Genomic DNA, 12122 nt, shown 5'->3' on the forward strand with positions numbered 1-12122 from the left:
CTTTCTCTCTCTCTCTCTCTCTCTCTCTCCCTCTCTCTCTCTCTCCTCTCTCTCTCTCTCTCCCTCTCTCCCTCTCCCTCTCTCTCTCTCTCTCTCTCCTCTCTCTCTCTCTCTCGCCCTCTCCCTCTCTCTCTCTCTCTCTCTCTCTCTCTCCCTCTCTCCCTCTCTCTCTCTCTCTCTCTCTCTCTCTCCCTCTCCCTCTCCCCCCTCTCTCTCTCTCTCTCTCTCTCTCTCTCTCTCACCGGCATGCCCCCCCCCCCCCCCCATACACGTACTCGCATCAAACTGCCCATCCGACGTAAATTAGTCGCCGTAGACCAACATTCTCAAACCACACACACACAGATACCAAATATCTTGTAGCGTAGCAGTAGAAGATCTTTGCAGATACGAACAGAGACACACAGAGAATGAGAACTAAGACCCCCCCCCCCCCCCCCCCCCCCCCACCTCCCGGCTCCGTCTTAATAGCATTTGCTGCTTCTCTCTCTCTCTCTCTCTCTCTCTTTCTGTCTCTTTCTGTCTCTCTCTCTCTCCTCTCTCTCTCTCTCTCTCTCTCTCTCTCTCTCTCTCTCTTCCCTCTCTCGTCTTTCATTCATTCACTCATTCATCTGAAACCGTGACTGCGAATAAGACCAAACCCTCTTCATCGACTTGGGCCTGGGGTCAGAATAAGGGTGGGGGAAGGATGTTGGTTGGATAAGATTTTACGACCAAGAGAGGTTGTTGATGTTGTCTAAACTGAATATATATATACGCCCGAGAAATGAAAACTACTCTACTAGCGAAGTCACCAGTAGCGAAGGAAGTAAGTAACTACCCCACAACAATAACCGCCCCCCTCTCTCTCTCTCTCTCTCTCTCTCTCTCATCTCCGGCACGGATCGGACAGTTTTCGCTTCGGCGGAGTTGCTAAACCCGCTTTACTGCGCGCTGTGTGTGTGTGTGTGTTCTGAGTTGTCAAGAATCTTAGAGTGTGCGCGCGTGTGTGAGTGTGTGTGACTTCATGCGGTCCTGGGCTACTGTTTCGGCGTTGGGAGGGGGGATATATATCAATCGGAAGTGTTGATCGCTTTAATGTTTCTGTGTTTTCTGCTGTGTGGTTTTGCTTAAAACCTGACCCCGTGAACGGATATGTTCCTATACTACGACACGACCGGGTTCATCTTGGTGAATAAATGTAAGTATAGGCTATTCTTTCATTATTGTGTCGCAATAAAAGCATGTCGTGTTGTCTTTTTTTATGCAGGGAACAAACCAAGGAAGAGGGAGGGGGGGTTACAAATGGGTGTGCTCTGTGTATTGGAGATGGCGTGGGGGGGGGGGGGGAGGGGGGAGATATAGATAGAGAAAGGGAGAGACAGACAGAAAAAAGAGAGAAAAAAAAGAAAGAAAAAAAGATCACAACTTAAATACACATTTTGTGAAATAAATAAGCAGGCCTACAAATCAACGCGCAGAATGTCGCATGCTATTTAACAAATCATATAACGCGGCATCAGTTTGAAGCTGAATGAGTAATTCTCCCTCCGCATATATAAATCAAACCGACACATTGTCCACATGGTTTAAACAGATTTTTTATTCAGTTGCATGAATACAAAGCCATGATTGAATGTTATAATAGAGGAGCACAACAAGATAAACTTATAAATGTGCTCTTAGATACAAACGAGTAATGTGGCGGACGGTATTGTCAATGCATGATATTTAAACACATGAAAACAAGAACAACAAGAAATTCCTCCGAGGTAGGAAAAACACCCCCGTCAAAGGGAAATAACCTTCTCAGTTGGTGGCAGTGACTGAGTGAGAATGGTTATTTCCCTTTGACCATTAAGATGTCCCTCTATAAGTCCTTGTATAATTTTAATCCACCAATAACTCCCTAACCGTGTGTTTGACTGGTCCCAATTTTTGTAAGGACCGTCTCAGGAATGTATAGAACCTGTTCACCAAGTTTGGTGACGATCGGTCCGAGAGAGAGAGAGAGAGAGAGAGAGAGAGAGACAGAGAGAGAGATATATATATATATATAGAGAGAGAGAGAGAGAGAGAGAGAGAGAGAGAGAGAGAGAGAGAGAGAGAGAGAGAGAGAGAGAGAGATTGTCCACATCATGCTTTTAAAACTTTCCTGGTTTAACTATGCCCGGTATTTCCTTTACGCGCATTCAGAATTACATGACAGAAAATTCTTAGCAACATGAATAAATTAGATGAGCAGAGAAGCGGGTCGCTTTTGAGGTTGTTTTTCGTTTACGCATCTACTGCTTTTTGCTTATCAATGAATTAGGGGAATTTTAAGATACTAGGGAAAAAAGCGAAAAATCCTTGCCGTTCACGATTCTAGATGGAATCCGAAAACATGCGCTGCTCGCTAAAGAGACAGTTTTTTTTCTTTTTTTGCTTGTTTGTCCTTCTTTGATGTGTTAACGAAGCGGCGAAGAAAAACACAGTAAAAAACAGAAAAACTTCTGATGGTATTCAATGAATTCTTTTTTTATGCGCTTGGGAAAATGCAGCTCTGCTCTCAATTATTTGTTTCAAATAATTAATGATAAGGTTGGTGCAAATAACATGGTTTTAAAAACATTTGTTTTAATCATATACGGTAATGTACATGTGTGTCTGTAAGATAAATACAATAAAGTATCAATCAATCAATGAAGCTTATATCGCGCATATTCCGTGGGTACAGTTCTAGGCGCTCTGCAGGGATGCCGTGTGAGATGAAATTTTATACGGCCAGTAGATTGCAGCCATGTCGGCGCATATTTACCTTTCACGGCCTTATTCCAAGTCACACGGGTATGGTAGACAATTATTAACTGTGCCTAAGCAATTTTGCCAGGAAAGACCCTTTTGTCAATCGTGGGATCTTTAACGTGCACACCCAATGTAGTATACACGGGGGGTGGTTCGGACACCGAAGAGAGTCTGCACACAAAGTTGACTCTGTGAAATAAATTTCCGCCGAACCTGGGATCGAACTCGCGCTGACAGCGGCCAACTGAATACAAATCCAGCGCGCTACCAACTGAGCTATATCCCCGCCCCAGTATGAACGTATGTAGCAGACATGTACATTTTATAAGACGATATTTACGCGAAACGTTTATTGTAGTTGTTGAATTTCTAAAATAAACAAATAAATAAATAAACAAATAAATAAAACAATTAATAAATAAGTCAACCGAATGACTGACACTGTTTGTCTTATTTTACGCATAATATATAACGGCAAACTTCTTTGTCAGGCGACCTAATTTCAATTGAAATATTGTGAAAAAGCTCAGCTGATCCCGCTGTTGCAAATAAAAATCGATCAACATTTGTCATCTTTTTCTTCGTACGAGTAAAAATTTGCACCATTTGCATTTGTCACTTGTTTGTGTGTCGTATACATGACCTTTGTCGAGCAGTCCGGCGCAAAGACTGACTTCACTGGAAGGATGTCGTTTGGCTTTGGAACTAATTTCAAATCGTCGCAAACTTTGCCGTCATTTTGACATAAGTGCAGAATGCTTTTCATCGGTAGGGGATGGTATGCCTTTTTATACCTTGACATCCTAAAACTTCCAAATATTACCAAATTTTGGACAGCCATTTTGGCAAATTTGCTGAAGACAACAAATCATCTTTGAGTAACAGCTGGAATAGATACAATAGGTGCGTGCGTGCGTGCGTGCGTGCGTGCGTGTGTGTATAGAATACAATAGAATAGAATAGAATAGAATAGAATAGAATATAGAATAGAATAATGTTTATTATCATGAACCAAGTAAAGTTATTGACACAACAAACAACAAATAATAATGCATTATACAATGCTAAAACAATCCGTAACAAATTTGCCAAGACGAGCTTGAACTTCGTCTTCTAAAAATCAATCAATCAAAAATAAGTTACTTGGATTTTTGTTAGCATATTTCATATTGATATGTGAAGCATCTTTTTTAAATTCATCCCTTAATTTAACATATTTATTGCATTTATCTAGAAAATGTATTTCATCTTCTATGACATACATATATATATATATATATGTGTGTGTGTGTGTGTGTGTGTGTGTGTGTGTGTGTGTGTGTGTGTGTGTGTGTGTGTGTGTGTGTGTGTGTGTGTGTGTGTGTGTGTGAGTGTGTGTGATTTAGCCCAGACGAACAACATAAAGGAGCAACTATAGTAGTACGAACCCGCAAGATGCCTGAGTTACTTCCGGCTGTTACAGTTTTGCTAACAAGCCGAAACACACAGCATGACGTTACTGAAATTACTGCCGTTACCCCTATTTCTCACTCGCCTGCAGAATTGGAGAGTACTGATCATGAGTAAAGTTCTTGACACGATTGCAATAATTACTGTTTCCTAGTTTCTGGCTGAAAGGGCTGTTACCGGCTTTCGGTCAATCGCCGTGTAACAAATCTACTTTGTTAGTACGTACTTCTTACTTTTCTCTCTCTCTCTCTCTCTCTGTCTCTCTCTCTCTCTCTCTCTCTTTCTCTCTCTCTCTCTCTCTCTCTCTCTCTCTCTCTCTCTCTCTCTCTCTCTCTCTCTCTCTCTCTCTCTCTCTCTCTCTCTCTCTCTCTCTCAAGGTTTCAACATGAACATTTGTCGGCCTCAGCAAAACATGTGCCCGGTGACCAGGTAGCTTTGTACAAAGAGGAAACGTCTGAATGCAAAAGGTTGTCATTATTCTTTTTAAATCCATGACAATGACATTAATGCTAATGATAAGACTTGTGTTGAAACTCGCATGCCCATTGGCGATGACCACAGTGGCCGAGTGGATAAGGCGTAGGTCTCCTAAGCGGGAGGTCGTGGGTTTTCGGGTTCGAACCCCGGCCGCGCCTGGTGAGTTTAGGATGGAGATTTTTCCTGTTCTCCCAGGTAAACGTATATATGGAGACCTGCTAGTGCTTAATTATTCCCCTTCGCAAGCGCAAGACCAAGTGCGCACGGAAAAAATCATGTCATCCATGTCAAAGTTCAAGTTCAAGTTCAAGTTTTATTAGTCCATAACCCATGGGGGCATTTTGAACAATAAATACAATCAATGCAATCATGATATATGCTAATAAATTATAGTAAATAAAAAAAAAATTAAAAATTATGAAAAACTGTTACAAATTCTATTAATAAAGTCCAAAAATATTCTTTAGCAATTTCTTTTTCTTAGTAGCAAACAACTTTTTAAATTTAAGTGCATTAGGTTTTTTCCAATAGTAAGGTGATAACAACTCAGCTCTTTCTTCTTTCAAAAAATCCCAGACAAATAAATAATGGAATTCATCGCCTATGTCTTGTGATACACATTTGGTGCAAGTTCTTTCTGACCTCGGGATGTTAAGATAACGTTCTTTCTGAACAGGCAAATTCTTGTTTAATGTTCTAAATTTCATCATTGAAACACATTGCTGATATGGCAGGTGTGTGACATAGTCTTCACATGTAAAAATATCTTTAAACATTCGATAATTCCAAAACATTTTTTTTTCCAATTTCTGTAAACCCTATGGATATACTGGTCATACAAGCTTCTTTTTACTTTCTTTTTAAACCATGCGTTTGAGTATTGAACATTTTCTTGAAAAGTCCAAAGGCCAGAGAGACTAGTTTCATTTAAGGTTTTTTCAATAAAACATAAATAATTAGATTCAATCATCTTGTTGATATACAATTTATAAGTAAAGCAATACACAATACTTAAAAATTAATTTTTATGAATAGGACTAATCAGTTTATACCAATAGCAAAGCATTCTACATTTCATATTAACATCTAGTGGATATCTTCCAAGTTCACCAAATATCATAGCATTTGGAGTTGATATTTTTAGTTTGAAAACAATTTTATAAGTGTTTATTCAGTGTTTGGTGGGTTATAGAAACACGAAAATACATACCAAGCAAGCATCCTCCGAAAGCGGCGTATGGACTGCCTAAATAGCGGGGTTAAAACAGGCATACACATAACACGTGGGAATTTCAGCCCATGAACGCAGAAGAAGAAGAAGAAGAAGCTTGCCCATCGTGTCCTCGGATAGATTGTCCTGCGGGAAAAAAAGTACCCTTAATTCATCGAATTGTAAAAACACCGTCTGCAGTGAAGACGCTGTACCAACGAATAATTTGTCGATATTGTGGCTTTTCTATCAGTATTAAAATCAAAAAAGTATCTTGGATTCTTTTTTCTTTCTCTCTTTCTTTCTGTCTTTCCTTCTTTTTTCTTTGTTTTTATATTTAGTCAACTTTTGACTAAATATTTTAACATCGAGGGGGAATCGAAACGAGGGTCGTGGTGTATGTGCGTGTGTGCGTGTGTGCGTGTGTGTGTGTGTCTGTGTGTGTGTGTAGAGCGATTCAGACTAAACTACTGGACCGATCTTTATGAAATTTGACATGAGAGTTCCTGGGTATGAAATCCCCGAACGTTTTTTTCATTTTTTTGATAAATGTCTTTGATGACGTCATATCCGGCTTTTCGTGAAAGTTGAGGCGGCACTGTCACGCCCTCATTTTTCAACCAAATTGGTTGAAATTTTGGTCAAGTAATCTTCGACGAAGCCCGGACTTCGGTATTGCATTTCAGCTTGGTGGCTTAAAAATTAATCAATGACTTTGGTCATTAAAAATATAAAAATTTAAAAAAAAAATAAAAATTTATAAAACGATCCAAATTTACGTTTATCTTATTCTCCATCATTTGCTGATTCCAAAAACATATAAATATGTTATATTCGGATTAAAAACAAGCTCTGAAAATTAAATATATAAAAATTATTATCAAAATTAAATTGTCCAAATCAATTTAAAAACACTTTCATCTTATTCCTTGTCGGTTCCTGATTCCAAAAACATATAGATATGATATGTTTGGATTAAAAACACGCTCAGAAAGTTAAAACAAAGAGAGGTACAGAAAAGCGTGCTATCCTTCTTAGCGCAACTACTACCCCGCTCTTCTTGTCAATTTCACTGCCTTTGCCATGAGCGGTGGACTGACGATGCTACGAGTATACGGTCTTGCTGAAAAATGGCATTGCGTTCAGTTTCATTCTGTGAGTTCGACAGCTACTTGACTAAATATTGTATTTTCGCCTTACGCGACTTGTTTTAATTTCTTCTTTCTTTCATCCATTTTTGTCAATCTAATTGTCTATTTACTTTCATTCTTTCTTTCTGTCTTTTTTCCCTTCGTTTGTTCTTTCTTTCTTTCTCTCTTTCTTTGTTTTCTGTTTTCTTTTCTTTGGATGTATGCCATTAAGCTAAGGATACTTAGGCTACTTTAAAGCTCGTGAGTCAAGAAACATAAAGGTAAAGTCGGAGATTTACTCGTCACCGTTTCTTCCACTTGATTAGGTCTCCCAGGAAAAGCATCTTGTTATTCTTACGGCTAAATCTTTTTTAAAGAAAAAAAAACTGAAAGCAATGTCCTTCAGCTGTCGTGAGTTATCAGAAAAGGAGCAAGTAACTTGCGAGTAAAACTAGACGTTTTTGTCAATCCAGCGTCGAAGAAATTAAATTCTCAAGAAAGTTGGACAGGTAGGATGAAAAGAGTTCAACATAAATGTTGTCAAAGACAAGCTATTAAGTAGTATTGGGTTTGTTTGTTTGTTTGTTCGTTCATGGGCTGAAATTCCCACGGCTTTTACGAATCAGAATCAGAATCAGAATTTATTGTCATTAAAGTACAGAGTCTATTGACACATACAAGATACATAAGTACAGGAAAAACAGCAATATAACATACATACATGTAATACAAAACCAAGTGGAACGTGTATGACCGTTTTTACCCCGCCATTTAGGCAGCCATACGCCGCTTTCGGAGGAAGCATGCTGGGTATTTTCGTATTTCTATAACCCACCGAACTCTGACATGGATTACAGGATCTTTTTCGTGCGCACTTGGTCTTGTGCTTGCGTGTACACACGGGGGTGTTCGGACACCGAGGAAAGTCTGCACACAAAGCTGACTGAGAAATAAATCTCTCGCCGAACGTGGGGACGAACTCACGCTGACAGCGGCCAACTGGATACAAATCCAGCGCGCTACCGACTGAGCTACGTACATCCCCGCCCTAAAAGAGTTTAACATAAATGTTGTCAAAGACAAGCTATTAAGTAGTACTGGGAATTATTGAGTATTGAGTGAAGGGAAATGGTAATTTGTCTCGGGTTAGTAGCCTAATTTGTCTCGGGTTAGTAGCCTAATTTGTCTCGGGTTAGTAGCCTAATTTGTCTCGGGTTAGTAGCCTAATTTGTCTGGGATTTTTTATACAGCAGTATTCGTTGAAGGTCGAGTCTAATTTGTATATCGTTGTAGCAGAATGTCAGCAAAAGGCGTGAAATCGCGCCAGAAAATTGGTATCATGATTGGCGTTGAAAACGTACACATGGCCTAGCTATTCGGACGACTGAATACTGGAAGTCTCAGTGAACCAAATAAATTAACTTCCAAGACAGCCCCGGCCGTTTTTCCCCGCGATGTGGAAATGACAATTGTTAAAGTTCAATTTCCATTTCCTTGTTTTCTTCTCTCCACCCTTTCTTTCCGTTCCCATTTTTTCATTTCTCATTTCTCTTTTTCCACCCTGTGAGTATCTGAATTTTATCTCAACCTTCAGCTCTCCAGTACGGTGTCCCGCAAGGGTCCGTGCTTGGCCCCATATTTTTCGTTCTATATTCCTCCCCTGTGTCCGATGTTATCAGTCGCCATGCGTTGTCGCACGAGAGTTTCGCTGATGATACACAGCTTCATCAGTCTGCCCCTCTTGCTGAAGTTGACGTTCTGGTATCTCGGACACAGGATTGCATTGCGGACCTCAGTGATTGGATGTCTTTAAACAAACTCCAGTTAAATAGTGACAAAACCGAAGTTATGCTGGCCTGTCCCAAGAAATTTCTCAATCACCCTTCTCTTCCTGCCTCTCTCACTGTCAACGAACTACCTATCTCTTTCTCTCCGTCTGTCCGCAGCCTTGGCGTCACTCTCGATCCAACTCTCTCTTTCCAAAAACACATCTCTAACATCTGCAAGTCCGCCTATCTAGAGCTGCGCAAGATTAGTTCAGTCCGTCACTACCTCACCACTGATGCAACCAAAACGTTAGTGTGTTCTTTAGTCCTCTCAAAGATAGATTATTGCAATTCTCTTCTGGCCGGTCTCCCTAAGTACCTTTTAGATAGACTTCAAAGGATCCAAAATAACGCTGCCCGCCTGGTCTTCAAATCTTCCAAGTATGAACACGCCACACCCCTTCTTCACTCTCTACACTGGCTGCCTATCACTAAAAGGATCGAATACAAACTCTCCTCTCTTTCTTTTGCCGTCGTTTCTGGTTCTGCCCCAGAATACTTCTCAGAACTCCTCAATCTCTACACCCCCTCTCGTCAGCTTCGCTCCGCCGCCGACACTCGACTCTTCCGACTCCCCACAGTGCAAACAAAGACATGTGGCGAGAGGTCCTTCGCCTATCAAGCCCCTGTGACCTGGAATAGATTACCTCTGCCTCTCAGACACACAGATTCTCTCACTACATTCAAGACAAATCTCAAAACACACCTCTTTCAGCACAAGTGATTTCCCCTCCAGCATCTCCCCACCCACCCCATCCCGCCCCACCTCACCCCCTACCTAGTGCCTAAAATAACGTGTATATATATTTTCTGCGCTTTGTGTCAGCACTGTTTGTGTGTGTGTAAATAGTATTGTTGACACGTTTTTATACAGTAGCCTTATGTGGTTCTTGTGCCTAGGCTGTGTATTGGATTGTCATTGTATGCCTGCATCATTAGTTGTCAGTAATTATTACATGTGCTGATTGTTCTCTTTGCCTGCGCGCGTATAGTATGTTGGTTATGATTGGTCATAGTATGTTTGTTTATGTTTGGTCGTTATCTTTGCCTGTGCGTGTATTGTATGTTTGGTCGTTTTCTTTGCCTGTGCATGTATAGTTTGTTGGTTATGTTTGGTCGGTTTCTTTGCCTGTGCGTGTATAGTATGCTTGGTCGATGTATGTATTGTAAAGCGCTAAGAGTAGACATTTTTCTAGAATAGCGCTATAAAAGTTTGCATTATTATTATTATTATTATATATAGATATAGTATCAATATTATGTTATTCAAGAAGTTTCGTCGTCATATTTTTTTGTCCATCATATCTCGCCTTGAAACGATAGGTATGACTATATATTCCGTGTAGGCGATGTTTTACACCACTACAGATCTGCCAGGCATGTCCTTGTATTAAGAGCACTTTTCCAAGTCAAGTCAAGTCAAATTTTATTTTCAGGGAACCCCATGGGGGTACATGAAAAGAAAAAAAAGAAAACAAATTAATAAATACAAAAAATACAAGAACAATAAAGAGAGGAATGCAGGTTATTCCATCAATACATACACACAAACCCGCTCCGCTTGGACACATACAAAGATGAACCTCCTAGCCCTCCCTGGGAAGAATGGGATTGTTTTATGAATAAATGTCGCAGAAGGACATGGATGTGATCTATAAAATCTACTTTGAAAAGTATCACTCTGCACAAGAACAAGTGTAGATTGTCTGGCAGATGTCCTACTCCAAATAGAAGGAAATTCCTTTCGCCCATTTCAAAAGATTGGACAGATGTGTGAAGACGATCGTCACACGCGAGGTATCTTTAACGTGCGAAAGCGCCCCCTTTAAATCCGCTCTCTGCCCATTATGTGCTTGTTTGAAGGGTGGCCTCTCAGCGAAAGTGTATAGTCCGTGCTTGCTCACTCTGGATAAGGATATGCCCATTGTATCGCTCCGGTCTACATGTTTGTTTTTCATCCGCTTCTTGGTCTCGGGTTCTATCTTATGTTGGTATTCATTTTCACACTCTGAACAGTTTAACGAAGTGCTTTATTAAAGAGACATATACCACGTGCCAGTCTGCCAGTTTGAAAATGCGGCCATGCTTGACGTTTTCGTGAGTTAGTTTTATTCTGAAAGACGCTGTGCGTTGGGACATTTTAAAGAAAAGTACGGAAGTCTTCAACTATTTCACATTTGAACGCTGGCATGATTTACCGGGTACTTTCCAAATGTCGGAAAGAATCTTTACAGTTAAACTTTCCGGTAAGCGACCTGTTGAGGAGTCAATCCTATCAATAAAAACGCTTCAGGTTAGAAACGCCAAAACTGACTAATCACCATGGGATAAAGGTTAAACTTGATTTTCACAAATAAAAGTTGAAGATGATAAATACTCTGCGACCGTATGTCACAGTCAACGCGTGTATCAGTTTTATTCTAACAGAATTTAGCATGAACCATTTTTTTATGTAATCTTAATCTTATTTTGCGTTTAAGATGTTGTTTAGTTTCGAACATTGCTAAACTGTGGCAAAAGAAAACAATACATATGACTTCTAGAACAAGAATTCAAACATCTGAAACAGAGCTAACCATGGCTTTTCTTTCTTTCTTTCTTTCTTTCTTTCTTCCTTATTTTTATTTTTTTTATTTTAAATTTGTTTTGTTTTGTTTTAAATTTGTTTCTTTCTTTCTTTCTTCCTACCTGCCTTCCTTCCTTCCTTTTCTTCTTCCCTTCTTTCTTCTTTCTTTCGTTCTTTTTTCCTTCCTTCTATCCTTCTTCCCTTCCTTCTTTCTTCCTTACTTTCTCCAATATCACAGTACACTTGCTGTATGTTATGTAATGTATATATTGTGTGTGATACGTGGAAAATGTGATACTATTTATTTGCATGTGTGATACAGGGACAATGTGATATCTGTAGGCCTAGGCCTATACTAGTGATGTCTGTGTGTGATACATGAACTGTGATATGAATGCTGTTTTTATATGTTATACTCTTACTTTCTGCCTATGTCTTAATCCCAAGCGCAAGACAAATTCTTCTATGTGAAAATTGAAGCCAATAAAATTTGAGTTGAGTTGAGTTTGAGTTGAGTTGAGTTGATTACGTCTTGCCCTCGTTATACACGTCCCGGAATAGCGGTGTGAAAGGATGAAGTGTCTGCAAGTTTTAAAGTCCGGCGGACAAATATATGGTTCCCAGGAAAATGTGACCCTGCCATGAACGTGTGTCCTGGGAACATAAGTATATGTAATAGAAAAACATGTCCCCCCAGG

The 12122-nt window shown here is 39.9% G+C and overlaps 1 protein-coding gene across 1 annotated transcript in view; it reads left to right on the forward strand.

Moving 5' to 3' along the window:
• The first annotated feature begins 982 nt into the window (after positions 1-982).
• Positions 983-12122, forward strand: part of LOC138966201 (cholinesterase-like) — a 156795-nt gene continuing 145655 nt past the window's right edge. Inside the window, exon 1 of the mRNA XM_070338334.1 lies at positions 983-1180. The gene's annotated coding sequence lies outside the window, so the exon portion shown is untranslated. The remainder of the gene's footprint in view (positions 1181-12122) is intronic.

This window comes from Littorina saxatilis, linkage group LG5, assembly GCF_037325665.1.
Source record: "Littorina saxatilis isolate snail1 linkage group LG5, US_GU_Lsax_2.0, whole genome shotgun sequence".
Lineage (NCBI taxonomy): Eukaryota > Metazoa > Mollusca > Gastropoda > Littorinimorpha > Littorinidae > Littorina > Littorina saxatilis.